Genomic DNA, 14874 nt, shown 5'->3' with positions numbered 1-14874 from the left:
ACACATATAAATATATGTTATATGTATCTATACAAATTTATATATTTAATAAATTTATATATTTAAATATATTTATTTAAATATATTTTTATTTTATTTATAATTAATTTATATATTTAATATTTAATATATAAATTCATGTAATTTAAATATATAGATAGAAGAAAAAGAAGATGATTCAATTCATTATTATAAGGAATTGGCTCATGCAATCATGCAATTATGAAGGTGATGTCCTACAATCTGCTCTCTACAGTTGGAAACCCATGAAAGCTAGTGGTGTGGTTTAGCCTGAATCAGAAAGCCTGAGAAGCAGGAAAGTCAACGTTAAAGTTCCAGGATGAATCTGAAGGCTTGAAAACCAGAGAAATTGATGGTATAAATCCTAGTCCAAAGGCAGGGGAAGACTGATGATCCAACTCAAGCAGGTAGACAAAGAAGAGAAAATGTTTCCTTTCCTTTGCTTTTTGTTCTGTTCAGGCCCTCAGTGGATTGATGATGCCTACTCACATTGGGGAGGTCAGTCTGCTTTACTGAATCCAGCAATTCAAATGCTAATTCTATCCAGAAACACCCTCATAGACATACCTGGAAATAATGTTTAGACAAATACCTGGCACCCTGTGACTCAGATGAATTGAAATAAAATTAACCATCACAGATGTCAAGACTGGACTGACCCCAAAGCATTCGTATTCCATGCAGAGCTCACTGTGGCTGGAACTTCACCTTTTGAAATGTCTGTATTTATGTAAGTTTTCCCTGCTTCCTTTGAAAATGCCACGTTTCTAGACAGGTGCATTACATGACTAGCACAGCGGTATTAATTGATTTCTTGATCTACATGGCTTTTCCACCGATCAGATAGTCAAAGGGGATTTGAGGCTAATAGGTGTTTGACAAAGAAAACCTTCACCTACTTTCTAATTTTTCCAAGACTGATGCAATGAACTGGAGGAATAGAGGGGAGAATTGCCAATACTCAGGAGTCAGGCTTCACATTGATCATGCAGCTAATAAGAAAGAAGGCAAAGGTTCCAAGCCCCTTGCCATATGAGAGCTTCCATTAACTTTGGCAGAAGATAGAAAGGAAAGTAATACTACTATTTAGAAACTGCCACTGATGTTTCTTGACTTCTCCTGAGTCGACTACTATTTTCCCCTCAATGATTCAAATACAAGAGAAATTTTTCTCATCACTCTGTGTCTCAAAGCTCTGAAATAAGGCATCCTTTCCTGTCTTTTATTTGATTTAAGGCCAGCTTCAAGCATTTATTGAACTGATTAGCACATTAGTTTTATTATTTTTTTTTCCATGTCCTTTTATGTTCTGGTGAGTTTATTAGGTGAGGCCAGTTTCCTTCAGAGAATTTAATCCAAAGGCCTTTACTAGAAGGCTGGCATGTTTCCTTTTCTCATAAAGATAAGGAAACATCAATAGGCATAACACATAGCAGAATGTCTAGCCTAAGTTATGGAAAAGGCTCCATCCCATGCTCCCTGGTGAGGCTGACTTCACACTTACTGGCTTACTTCTCCCAGTACTTGGTTTACAAGTAAGACAAGTAATCCCCTCTGGGGGTGTCTGGTCATGTTTCTTTGTTTACTCTGGGGGTCATTTTGCCACTAACAGCTATACTGGCTCTATGCAGAACTTCAAACCTGAGCCTGTCTACCTGAGCTATAGGGAAGAAGAAGCTACAGAGTTCCCATTAATAAGACATCAGCAATATGTTTAGTGGCTAGGGAAGATGGGTCACACTTAGGAATACATGGAGAATCTGTTTTAAAAGAGAGAGAATCCAAATGTATTGTACTCCTAATCAGAGGTCCCTAGACTCCAAATCCATTTCCTAATACAGTTTCTCAAACTTTTTATTTCAATAATGTATGTATTTGGTAATGTCTGATGAATACTTATACTTCATTTTTTTGTTGTCCACTCGTTCATTAACATCTGCAGTGGTGTCTTGGATGGAGGGCGAACTGGAGAAGCACTGAAAAGGAAAGAGAGTGATATTACAAAGTCCCTGAAGTTAGAAACACACAAGCAGCCTGAACACACTTCTGTCCTCACCAATGGAAAAAGCTCAGCTGCTCTTTCATTTTGCTTCTACATTCCCCAAACCCCAGGCTTCCCTACAATCCTTTTTTATATCTTTTAAGACAATCTTTTACATTGAGGAAAGATTGAACAAAGGTATTGAATCATCCAGAACAAAATGGAAACTTCCAATTTTGGAATTGTGAAGCCTACCAAAGCTTCACAATTCAACTCATCAATTATGTAGATGCTGCAAAGACTAATTTTTAAAGAGCATTTGATATTGCTTACTTATACTTCCTTATTACTTATCTGCTGCTGGTGCTTATTATCATTAAAGAAAAAGAAAGCAACTTTCAAGTTTTCCTGGACAGCTCTTCCAGGACAATCAATCTACTTCTATTCCATATTTTCTTAATTATAACAAGACATAATTATGTACAGTAGATTCCCATTGGTGGGAACATAATGAAAACAAATTTTATACTGGTCATACTTAGTGTGTTCATGTAAGATGGGTCAAATCTGGAGCAGACCTCAGAGGGTGTCCTGGAAGATGATGACATGTGGAGTGACACCACCAAATCCAACTGCCCCAAAGCACAAAGCCCCAAACTGTCAAAATCACTCAACATGTAAATAGATACATACAAATATAAACAGGTAAATAAATAGGCCTCTAAACAGGTATGCAAAAATATAAATTAAAAAAACATAACATAGAGTGAGCATAATAGATAATGGGAGGGGAGAGGAATCAAGGAGACTGACTAGATACAAAGAGTACATGTGCCCTCCATGGAGAGGAACCAGAATAGTAAGCAGATACTCACACTTCAAACAGATCATCGAGGAGAGAATTCACGGAAGACATGGGAAGCACCAGAAGTAAGTAAGAAGAGGGTTTGGTACAGCTTGCTGGCAGGGGGCTGAGAGCCAGGAGAGGCTCCTGGGTGCGGGGAAACCCTCAAGGCTCTGAAATGGGTTTTTACAATCTTGGCTGCAAGAGAATCCCTCAACCCACTAGGGCCTCAGGCCTGACACACAGAGGTGCCTAACGATTGCTCAGAGACATTGCTCCAGAAAGGGAACCCCACATGCCTCCAAGCCAAGAGCAGCCTCAGCTGGGCACCATTCTGAGAGTGTAGATACTAGGGATCTACAGACATGGCTGCTGCTGCTGCTGCTGCACTGATTCTAGGAGACAGACAGAGAGGCTGGGTACTCCCATGCACCCCCTGGGAGGGTCCCTACTGCTCTGCCACAGGCTGCTGTTGAGACTGAGATGTGAGTAGACTACACTTGCACTCCCCCTAGCATCTTGCCCACACTGCTTGCCTAGGAGGTCGCCACCCTCCCTGGACCCTGGACCCAGGCCCAAAGCACCATTTTGAGTCTAATGCTGGGTTGTGTCCTGCCCTCAGGCTAAGTTCAGGCTGCCATGACTGCAGCTGCTGCTAAGGAGGATCAGGGAAAGCAGGCTCTCGTGTGCATATCTAGAATAATACCACTGTTCTGGAATGGGTGGCATAAGGCTGAGACACAAGCGGACCACACTCCCCACAGCTACTTGCCCACGCTACCTGCTTGGGAGGGTCCTCATTGCCCTCACTAGTTGCAAGACCAAGGTGCCATTTTGAGAGTTTAATGCTAGGCTGCCCCCTGCCCTTGGGCAAAGTTTGAGCTGACATGGCTGCACCTGCCACCCATCTACAGGAAGAACATGGGAGACCAATCTCTCCTGAGCACACTTAGGACGATACCCACTGCCCTGCTATGGGTGGCTGTGGGATTACGGACTAGGCTTCTCAGCCTGTTGCAGCTTCCAGCAACACCAATACAGATTGCTTGGGTCCCGGTGGTTTCTTTTCTACTGTTACTTTCATCACCCACACCACACTAACTTCCCAGAGGTCTGAGAACCCACCCACATAGCTGGCCCACTGCTCCCACTACTAGCTTCTAAGCAAGCTTCCTGGAGGCTAAGAATAAGCCCTCTAGAATCCAGTAACATGGTGCCAGTGTCAACTGCTCTGGGGCCTAAAACAGGCACACTCACTCCACTGCTGCCAACAATGGAGCCCAAAGACTGACTCATGTGCCATCCAACTCCCTGGATAAACTTCACCACAACCTCAGCTAATAGCTATACCTTAAGTCACTGAGGAAATCACAGATATCACTGATCCTGTGTACCGCTGAAGAAGTTATACAAAGACAACACCACTGCCGGCACCCAAAGCCAAAACCAAAGTATCTTAACAACGTACATACATACTTAGGAAAAAATTCTTTCCTACAAAAACAATTTCAAAAAAAATAGAACAAACAACTGCTACACTAGATGTGCAGATATCAATGGAAAGACACAAGAAATATGAAAAAGCAGGGAAATATGATGCGACTAAAGGACCACAACAATTGTCTGGAAACAGTTTCCAATCAAGAATTCCTTGAAATGCCAGAAAAAGAATTCAAAATATTAATTTCAAAGAAGCTCAATTAGATGAAAAAGAAATCTGAAAACCAATACAAAGAAATCAGAAAATCAATTCAGTATATGAATGAAAAATTTACAAGAAGATAGATAGTTTGTTTTTTTAAGACATGGTCTTTGCCCAGGCCAAAGTGCGGTGGTATAATCATGGCTCACTGCAGCCTTGAACATCTAGACTCAAGCAATCCTCCCACTTCAGCCTCCTGGGTGGGTAGGGTGAAGTGGGATGCCAGCCACACCTGGCTAATTTTTTAAATTTTTGTAGAGATAGGTTTCACCCAAGGTAAAATAGATATCTTTTAAAAAACTGAGCAGAAATTCTAGAAATAAAAGATTCATTGGAGGAAATACAAAATAAGTGTAAAAGCTTCAGTAACAGACTGGACCAAGCAGAGGAAAGAATGTCAGAAGCTGAAGACTGGTCTTCCAAAATAATCCATTCAGACAAAAATAAGGAAAAACTAATAAAAAAGAATGAACAAAGTCTTTGAGACACTGGGACTACATAAAGTTGCTGCACTTATGAGTTATTGGTTTTCCTGAAGGGGAAAAGAGATCAAAAAGTTTATAAAATCTATTTCAAAAAATATTTGATGAAACTTCCCAAACCCTGTCAGAGAGTTAGACAGCTAGATACAGGAGGCTCAGCAATCCCCAGGCAAGTATAAAAAGTACTTCCTTACAGCATGTTATATTCAGAATATCTAATGTCAAAGTGAAGAAAAGAATTTTAAGAGAAAAGCATCAAGTCACCTGTAAAGGAAATGGATAAATTCTGGGAAACATGCAACTTCCTGAGATTGAAGCAGGAAGAAATAGAAACTTCTGAACAGATCAACAATAAATAGCGAGATTGAATCAGTAGTAAAAAAAAAAAAATCTCCCAGCAACAACAAAAAAGCCCAAGATCAGATGGATTCACAGCTGAATTCTATCAAACATACAAAGAAGAACTAATAATGATCCTTCTGAAACTATTTTTAAAAAATAAGGAGGGGGAAACTCTTTGTAACTCATTCTATGAAGCCAGTATCATTCTGATAGCAAAACCAGACAAGGACACAAGAAAAAAGAAAACAAGAAACCAATATCCCTGATGAACACAGGTACAAAAATCCTCAAAGTAACACTAGCAATTTGAATCCAACAGCATAATACACCATGATCAGGTGGAATTTATCCCAGGGATACAAGGATGGTTCAACACATACAAATCAGTTAATGGGACACATCACATAAACAGAACTAAGGGCAAAAAATATAATCTCATATATCATATATTCTGCATCTGGATAGCCACATGCAGAAAAAGTATTTGATAAAATCTGGCATTCCTTTATGATAAAAGTACTCAACAAACTAGGCATAGAAGAAACATACCTCAACATAATAAAGGCCATATATGACAAACCCATACCCAACATCATACTTAATGGTAAATGTTGAAAGCATTCTAAGAACTGGAACAGGACAAGGATGTCCACTTTCACCACTCTTATCCAGCACAGTACTGGAAGTCCTCACCAGAGCAATCAGGCAAGAAAAGGAAATAAAAGGCATCCAAACTGGAAAAAAGGAAGTCAAAGTATCCCTGTTTATAGATTCGGTGCTATTATATCTAGAAATCCCTAAAGACTCTACCAGAAAATTATTAGATTTGATAAATAAATTCAGTAGTTTCTGTCCAAAATTAATGTACAGAAATCAGTAGTGTTTCTATACAACAATGATCTAGCTGAGAACCAAATTAAAAAGGTGAGTCCACTTATAACAGCTACAAAAAAAGAGGAAATACCTAGGAATTGATTTAATCAGGGAGGTGATAGAGCTCTATAAAAAGAATTATAAAACACTGATGAAAGAAGTTGTAGATGATATGAACAAATGAAAAAAACACGCCATGCTCATGGATTGGAATAATCACCATCATTAAAATATCTAACTGTCCCAAGCATTCTACAGATCCTATGCAATTCCTATCAAATTACCAATGACATTTTTCAGAGAATTAGAAAAAAATCCTGAAATTTGTATGAAACCAAAAAAGAGCCTGAATAACCGAAGCAATCCTGAACAAAAAGAACTAAGCTGGAGGCTTAGTAACCAAAGCAGCTTAATACTGGTGTAAAAATAGACACATAGACTGGGCGCGGTGGCTCACGCCTGTAATCCCAGCACTTTGGGAGGCCGAGACAGGCGGATCACAAGGTCAGGAGATCGAGACTATCTTGGCTAACACGGTGAAACCCCGTCTCTACTAAAAAATACAAAAAACTAGCCGGGTGAGGTGGCGGGTGCCTGTAGTCCCAGCTACTCGGGAGGCTGAGGCAGGAGAATGGTGTGAACCCAGGAGGCGGAGCTTGCAGTGAGCTGAGATCCAGCCACTGCACTCCAGCCTGGGGGACAGAGCCAGACTCCGTCTCAAAAAAAAAAAAAAAAAAAATAGACACATAGATCAATGGAACAGTAATAAAGACATATGACTACAACAAACTGATCTTTGACAAGTCAGTAAAAATAAGTAGTGGTGATATGACATGCTATTCAATAAATGGTGCTGGGAAAGTTGGATAGCTATATGTAGAATAATGAAACTGGACCCATACCTCTGACCACATACAAAAATTAAGTCAAGATGGATTACATAGCTAAACATAAGACCCAAAGCTATAAAAATCCTAAAAGAAAACCTAGGAAAAACTATTCTAGACATTGCCTAGGCAAAGAATTTATGACTAAGTCCTCAAAAGCAAATGCAACGAAAACAAAAATAGGCAAACAGGACTTACCTAAACCAAAAAACTTCTTCACAGCAAAAGAAACAATCAACATAGCAAACAGGTAATCTACAGAACAGGGAAAAAATTTTTGCAAACTATGAATCTGACAAAGGGCTAATATCCAGAATCTTCAAGGAACCCAGACAACTCAACAAAAAAACAAACACTGAAAAAAAAAAAAAATTGAAAAGTGGGCAAAGGAAATAAACAAACATTTTTGAAAAGAAGACATACCAGTGGCCAAGAAACATGAAAAAACGTTCAGCAGCACTAATCATCAAAGAGATGCAAATTAAAACCACAATGAGATACCATCTCATACCAGTTAGAATGGCGATTATTAAAAAGTCTAAAACCAAAAAATGTTGGCAAGGATGTGAAGAAAAGAGAATGCTTATGTACTCTCGGTGGCAATGTAAGTTAGTACAGTCTCTATGGAAAATAGTATGGAGGTTTCTCAAAGAGCTGAAAATAGAAGTACCATTTGATCCCACAGTCCCACTACTAGGTATGTACTCAATGGGAAAGAAATTATATCAAAAAGATACCTGCACTTGTATGTCAATCACAGTACTATTTTCAATAGTAAAGATATGAGATCAACCTAAGTGTCCATCAGTGGAGGATTATACGAAGAAAATGTTCATATTTCTTACTCAGCCATAAAAAATAATGAAGACCTTTTTGGGCTGGAGGCCATTATCCTAAGTGAAATAACTTAGAAACTTAACACTTATAAGTGGGAGCTAAACAATGTGTACACGAAGGCATACAGCATGGAGTAACAGACACCTGGAGACTACAAAAGGTGGGAAGGTGGGAGCGAGTTGAGGATTGAAAAATTACCTCTTGGGTACAATGTTTACTATGTGGGTTATGGGTATATTAAAAGCCAAGGCTTCTCTACTATGCAATATACACATTTAAGATATATGCACTTGCACCTCCCAAATACATAAAAATTTAAATAAAAAATTGATGATGGACTCTTAAAAAATGTCATATGACTTGGGCTGGGCATGGTGGCTCATGCCTGTAATCCCAGCACTTTGGGAGGCTGAGGCGGGCAGATCACCTGACATCAGGAGTTCAAGACCAGCCTGGCCAACATGGCAAAACCTTGTCTCTACTAAAAATACAAAAATTAGCTGGGCATGGTGGTAGGCGCCTGTAATCCCAGGATTACCCAGGAGACTGAGGCATAAGAATTGCTTGAACTTGGGAGGTGGAGGTTGCGGTAAGCCAAGATTGTGCCACTGCACTCCAGCCAGCCTGGGGGATAGAGTGAGACTCTGTCTCCAAAAAAAAAAAGAACAGAACAAAAAAAAAGAAAAGAGATGACTCAAAAAATAACCCAACAGTCCACAGAAGAGGATGATGAAAAGTTACGGAAACCGGTAAATGCAATCAAATCCCTTGTGAAATCACCTGTTGAAATCTTTTCATTTTATGAGATTCAGAAAGGCAATAGGATTTGTCCAAATTCTTAGTTAATACTAAGTCAATTCTGCCTTTGTCACATGGAAGTAGTCATATGCAATATGCAAAAATGGATGTGGCTGTGTTGCCACAATGCTTTACTTACAAAAACAGCCAACAGGTCAGATTTTGTCCTTGGGCTGTAGTTTGTTGACTATTGATAGAGACTCACAAGAAAAAACAATAAGAATTATGACCTTATACTATAAACTTTCCTCCTCTTCAAATAAAGCAATTATGTGTGTGTGTGTGTGTGCGTGCACATGTATGTGCACATGCCATATATTTGTGCAAAAGGCAATATGAACACTTCTGTAGACCAGAAATGGAAATAGAAACCCAGAGCTATCAGTTGGGTTGAAGTATATACACTGGGTATCACATGCAGAAGGAGATGAAGACAGTAGTGTAACTATGAGATTGTAGAGAATCCAAAGCTTTCCACACCATGGTGAGAGACCTGAACTGGACTCATTGTGTTACACCAGGAGCTAAAGAGTGTTTCTCTGTCCAAGAAAGGAAGACTGAATAAACTGATACTACTGTTTTTGACTATAGCTTGCATAAAATATAAGCTGTAGCAAGAAGCAGCAGCAAAAGTCAATCAGAACGTTAGGTCTGGAAAGAGCTTCTTGCTGGCTGAGTGAATGTATCTTTACATTCACAGTTCATCTTGAAGCTGGAGCTAATTTAGGACCTGGTTCTACTTCTAGGTTGAGGAACTTTATCTAGAAAACTGCTTAGAGCAGAGTGAGACCAAAGACCAAAACCACAAAACAATAAAACCACTTTCTATTCAAGATGAACCTACAAACTGAAATTTAAGAGCACATTAGAAAATTTAACGTTAAGAATGAAACTAAGAAAACAAAGTCTAGGGAGATAAATAGATAAATTCACACATGGCAAAATGTAAACAATGGAACAACCTCGATATGACTTTAAAATAAGAATATTTAAGATCCTCAAGTAGATACAGATAAGAATGTTACCCAGCAAGATAATTTTGAAAATACAGTAGATGGATATGAATAAAAAACCAAGCAATCCCACTTGTGCACATATATCCAAAGGAATTGAAATTCGTATGTTGAATAGATGTCTGCACTCCCGTGTTCACTGCAGCTCTATTCACAATAGCCAAGATATAGAAACCACGGAAGTGCCCACTGATGGACAAATGGATTTTTTAAATGTGGTATAGCTACAAAATGGAGTATTATTCATCCTTTAAAAAGCAGGAAAGTCTGTCATCTGTGGCAACATGGATAAACCTAGAGGACATTATGCTAAGTGAAATAAGCCAGGCATAGTGAGACAAATACTGTATGACATCACTTATATGTCAAATCTATAAATGTCAAACTCAAAGAAGTAGATAACAGAACAGTGGTTACCAGAGGCTGGGTGGGAGTGGAGAAGGCAGAGAACGGAGAGAGTTTGGTTAAATGGTACAAAGTTTCAGCTGGACAGGTCTTCCTGTTCTGGTGATTTACTGCAGAAGACGGTGACTATAGTTAATAATAATGTATTGTATATTTTAAAAGAGCTAAAAGCAAGGATTTTAAATGGTATTACCACAAAGAAAAGATAAATATTTGAGGTGATGGATACGCCAATTAGCCTGATTTAATTATTTTACAATGTTTACACAATTATATGTCAATTAAAAATAAAATTTCAAAAAAACCTAAGAGAATTTTCAAAACAAAATGAATTCCTAACTCTCAAATACATATAAAATAAATGTGTGTTAAAGATTTTCTTTAATGTATTAAGAAAACTAGGCAGATGTTACACTGAGCTCAAAAGAGAATCCATGAACAGATACATTTATAGATCAAGAATATTAAAATGTGTGCAAACTTTTTTCTGGGATAAAAGAGACAGAATTTTTATGTCTATAGACAAGAATTATTTTGCATAGCTATCAGTTATCTACAATATACAGAGTCATAAAATATCTCCATAGAATCAGAATTTAATAACCCCAAGAGGTCTCCCCTAGAGTCTAGACAACGCAACTTTTTCTCTCTACGACCATGATCAAATGTTAACATTAGCTCACTTTAGTTTGCAGGTACAGATGGCTTTAAAAAAATACTTTCTTGTGTACTTTTCTTCATTTAAAAAAGTTTTAACTTTTTAAATTAAAAACAACTATATTCTCACCACCTCTCAACTCAAGATTCTGATTCTGTAGGTTTGGAGATAGGTCTAAGGTTTGTAATTTTTTAATTACAAGGTTATTCTGACGTGCAGCTGGTTTGGGAACCTTTTACTAGATGGTAACTAACATTCCTCCCAACTCTGAGATTCACAGCAAATGCCCTTGTTTCCTAGTTTGGTGGCAAGGCTGGGATCAAGGCCTAGGTTAGCTAAGGGCTAATGAAAGGTTTAGAGTCTTAACCCAGGGAAGAAAGGCACAGCAGTCCATTCTATGCCTAGGTTGGCAGGATGCAAATATCAGGTGCCAGACATTTTTTATAGATGAACTTACCATTTCCCTGGAGCAGAATTAGGATAACAGTCATCCAGTGCAATGTCTGGGCAGGCCTATTAATTGCTCTGAGCCTCATTATGTGTGCCCTGTCTACATCACAGGCTACTATGAGAATGTATTTGGAGCTGCTTTACAAACTGTGAAGTGCTATTCAGTGATAAAATGTTGCAATAATGCTTATTAGTACTGGTCATTATTTTGGCAAATCAGTTATACATAGCAAATTAGAGATATGCTAGAAATTATACTATGCTTTTTTTTTTATTTGATGGGGGGTAAGGAAAAAAATGAGGCTCTTTCCTGTCAGCATAAAAATATGTTTGGAAAAACCTAGCCAAACCTAAGAGTCATGAATTACTTTTAGATACTAAATCTGATCAGCGTAGGAACCCAATCATGTAAACAAGATAAAAATTTATATTAAAATACAGTTGGACCAGCTAGCACTGGATGGAAAACTCCAGACTGTTAGGAGTTGTTCATGAGTATAATGGGATCCATTTGCTTTAAAGGGGATGCTGTGATTGCTTGGTATGTTAGGCTGACCCAAAAGTTCCTATGAAAATAAACAAGTGAAATTCTCAAAAACACATGGTACTCATCAAACTCATCTCTATGACTTTTCATTGTCGTCCTCTATGGCTATCTGAATCCTACACATTTTCCGATTCGCCTTCTTCCTCCATGGATCTTTCTTTTATTGCCCATCACAAGTCACAACTGCTTCTTCTTCCTCTTAACTCGCAGCAAAACTTCTGGTCTTCATCACTGATGTAACTTTTGCTCATATTGCATGGTATGACTGTCGTGGAGGATTTGCCAGCCCTTTTTAATAACTTTGTCTCTTCCTTCCTAGGTGATGTAGTAGAGGGCAGACTTTCCCTCTACCTTCCTAGGTTTGATAGCTGGGTTTATCCAATAAACTGTCAACAGGCAGATGAATAGGAGAAAAGGTACACAAATTTATTCATTTTTAACATTACATGCACAGGGACATCATGGGAAAAAACACGTGAATCTCTGAAAGAGTGATGAGATTTGAGAGCTTCTACACCATCTTAATGGAGAAAAGGGAGGGAGGCGTGTAGGTCATTCAGGAGAGAGTAAATGATTTTCAGAAAAAATGAGAGTCCTTAGAAGAATACATGGGAGATATGATGGTTTGTAACAAAGCTTGTCTGGGCGTTGTGTCGACTTCTAATTTCCTCTCCTGTGATGAGTCAATCTTCCCTGGGTGATGAAACTCCTGGGGATCAGGGGAATTAAGACAATTGATTTCCTTTTAGAGTACCCGGACCTACCTTTAGGCAAATAAGGGATGTTTAGAGAAAGTCTTTCCCAGCATTTGCTGCTTTTCAAGTGCCTTCAGCTCAAAATCATCAATATACCAAAGCAGCATATTTCAGGATGACATGTCTTGAACTCCTTCAATGATAAGCAGTCTAGGGCCAACAGCAATACTGTGAACATTTTTGAATCTCCACTGCCCCCAGGCTCAGTATTTTATGCAAAAGATTGTAGACTCTGCTAATCTTTCTGAACCACTTAAGCCATTGACCAAGACCGTAGAAACTTCCAATTCTATATTGCAAGAGAATGAGTCTTACTTTTTTGCAAGGTCTATGGCATTGATTAATTTTAGAAATTCATTTTATCTTTCATATTTAAGATACATTGCCACTGACACAAGTAGCTGAATCTGAAGAACAATTAAAACCAGATATTTGAGCACAGCAGGACTTTGCCTACCTCTCTTGTCTCTTACCTAGCGTATCTTTGGTGTCTACATTATTCACCTTCATAGCAGATAATTCTCCCCCTCAGGATGGGAAACCTGATTATCAAAAGCTGCTGGAGGCCGGGTATGGTGGCTCGTGCCTGTAATCCCAGCACTTTGGGAGGCCAAGGCAGGTGGATCACCTGAGGTCGGGAGTTCGATACTGACCTCACCAACATGGAGAAACCCCATCTCTACTAGAAATACAGAATTAGCTGGGCGTGGTGGTGCGGGCCTGTAATCCAAGGTACTTGGGAGGCTGAGGCGGAAGAATCGCTTGAACCCAGGAGGGGGAAGTTGCTGTGAGCTGAGATCGCACCACTGCACTCCAGCCTGGGCAACAAGAGCAAAACTCTGTCTCAAAAAAAAAAAAAAACCTACTGGAATTTATAACTTATGCTTTCCATCTGTGGGGAGAGACTGACATACTTTTTTCGTTCTCAGTTTCACAATTACTGGGAAAGCTCTCTAACTGGTCCAGCCTGGATCAGGTGATCATATCTGGACCAATCATCTTTAGTTAGGAATGAGGGTAAGATTACATTAAAACACAGATTCTTCCATCTAAACCATGTGGTTGGAATGGGAGGAGAAACAAAACAACAGGTATCAATCATACTTGCACATCTCATCTTTCACCATTCCCAATTAAAATCCGTCCTCATTATTTCCATACACATCTTGCTTCTTTTTGTCTCTATCCCTTTCCTCACAGGCTACCCTCTTGATTTATTTATAAGGCTTTGAGGCTTCTCTTACGAGAATATTGAAGTCTTCTCTTACAAGAATATTGAATATTTACATTCCCCTTACCATTTTTGGTCAAATGCTGTATCATAATGGCATGCATGGTATTGTAGTTAAATTAAGAAGACTCACATTCAGGTTATTATCCTAAGATTTGCTAGCTGTATGACTCTCTGCAAATTCTCTAACTTCTCTGGGCCTCAGTTTTCTCTTCTTTTTTTTTTTTTTAGACAGAGTCTCACTCAGTCGCCCAGGCTGGAGTGCAGTGGCACGATCTCGGCTCACTGCAAGCTCCGCCTCCTGGGTTCATGCCATTCTCCTGCCTCAGCCTCCTGGGTAGCTGGGACTACAGGCGCCCGCCACTACGCCCAGCCAATTTTTTTTTTTTTTTTTTGTATTTTTAGTAGAAACGGTGTTACACCGTGTTAGCCAGGATGGTCTCGATCTGCTGACCTAGTGATCCGCACCCCTCGGCCTCCCAAAGTGTTGGGATTACGGGCGTGAGCCACCGTGCCCGGCCAGTTTTCTCTTTAATCTCGATAAAATGATTATAATGTCTACCTCACATATATATTTTAACATCCAAGTGAAGTAATGCATTACTTTGTAAATTACCGTAAAGATAAAAAGGTATTTTCATATCTCATTGCATGGTACCAGGAGGGGCTTTGACCTTACACTGGAACATTGATGAAATATGTTTGCCCTTAATGCTAGGCTGGGCCCACAGAACACCACTACCATCTGTGTCATAGCTCAGATAATGTTTGCATCACTGGACGAAGAATCTATGGCACACTAATGCTCAATAGGCACAGGCAGATGCTCAATATCATGAGTCTTTAAGGAAAGGTCAACAGAAACTACAATGAGACACCTCTTTATGTCTTGGATGGCTATAATAAAAAGATAATAAGTGCTGACAAGGATGTGAAAAAGCAGGAACCCTCATATATTGCTTATAGGAATGAAAAATGGTGCAGTCACTTTGGCAAATACTTCATCAGTTACCCAAAAAGTTAAATACAATTCGGTATTTATGCAATT

The 14874-nt window shown here is 39.0% G+C and overlaps 1 long non-coding RNA gene across 2 annotated transcripts; it reads left to right on the top strand.

Moving 5' to 3' along the window:
• The first annotated feature begins 161 nt into the window (after positions 1-161).
• LOC103883070 lies at positions 162-2537 on the top strand. Of its 2 annotated transcripts, XR_001900996.1 has the most exons (3): positions 162-376; positions 481-751; positions 1964-2537. It is a non-coding gene; the product is annotated as an uncharacterized LOC103883070 (long non-coding RNA). The 2 variants fall into 2 exon arrangements; XR_645141.2 differs by having other exon boundaries at positions 162-751.
• The last annotated feature ends 12337 nt before the right edge of the window (positions 2538-14874 follow it).

The sequence above is a fragment of the Papio anubis genome, chromosome 4 (assembly GCF_008728515.1).
Source record: "Papio anubis isolate 15944 chromosome 4, Panubis1.0, whole genome shotgun sequence".
NCBI classification, from domain to species: Eukaryota; Metazoa; Chordata; class Mammalia; order Primates; family Cercopithecidae; genus Papio; species Papio anubis.
The sequence above is the reverse complement of the archived record's forward strand: the minus strand, read 5'-3'. Positions and strand labels throughout refer to the sequence as shown.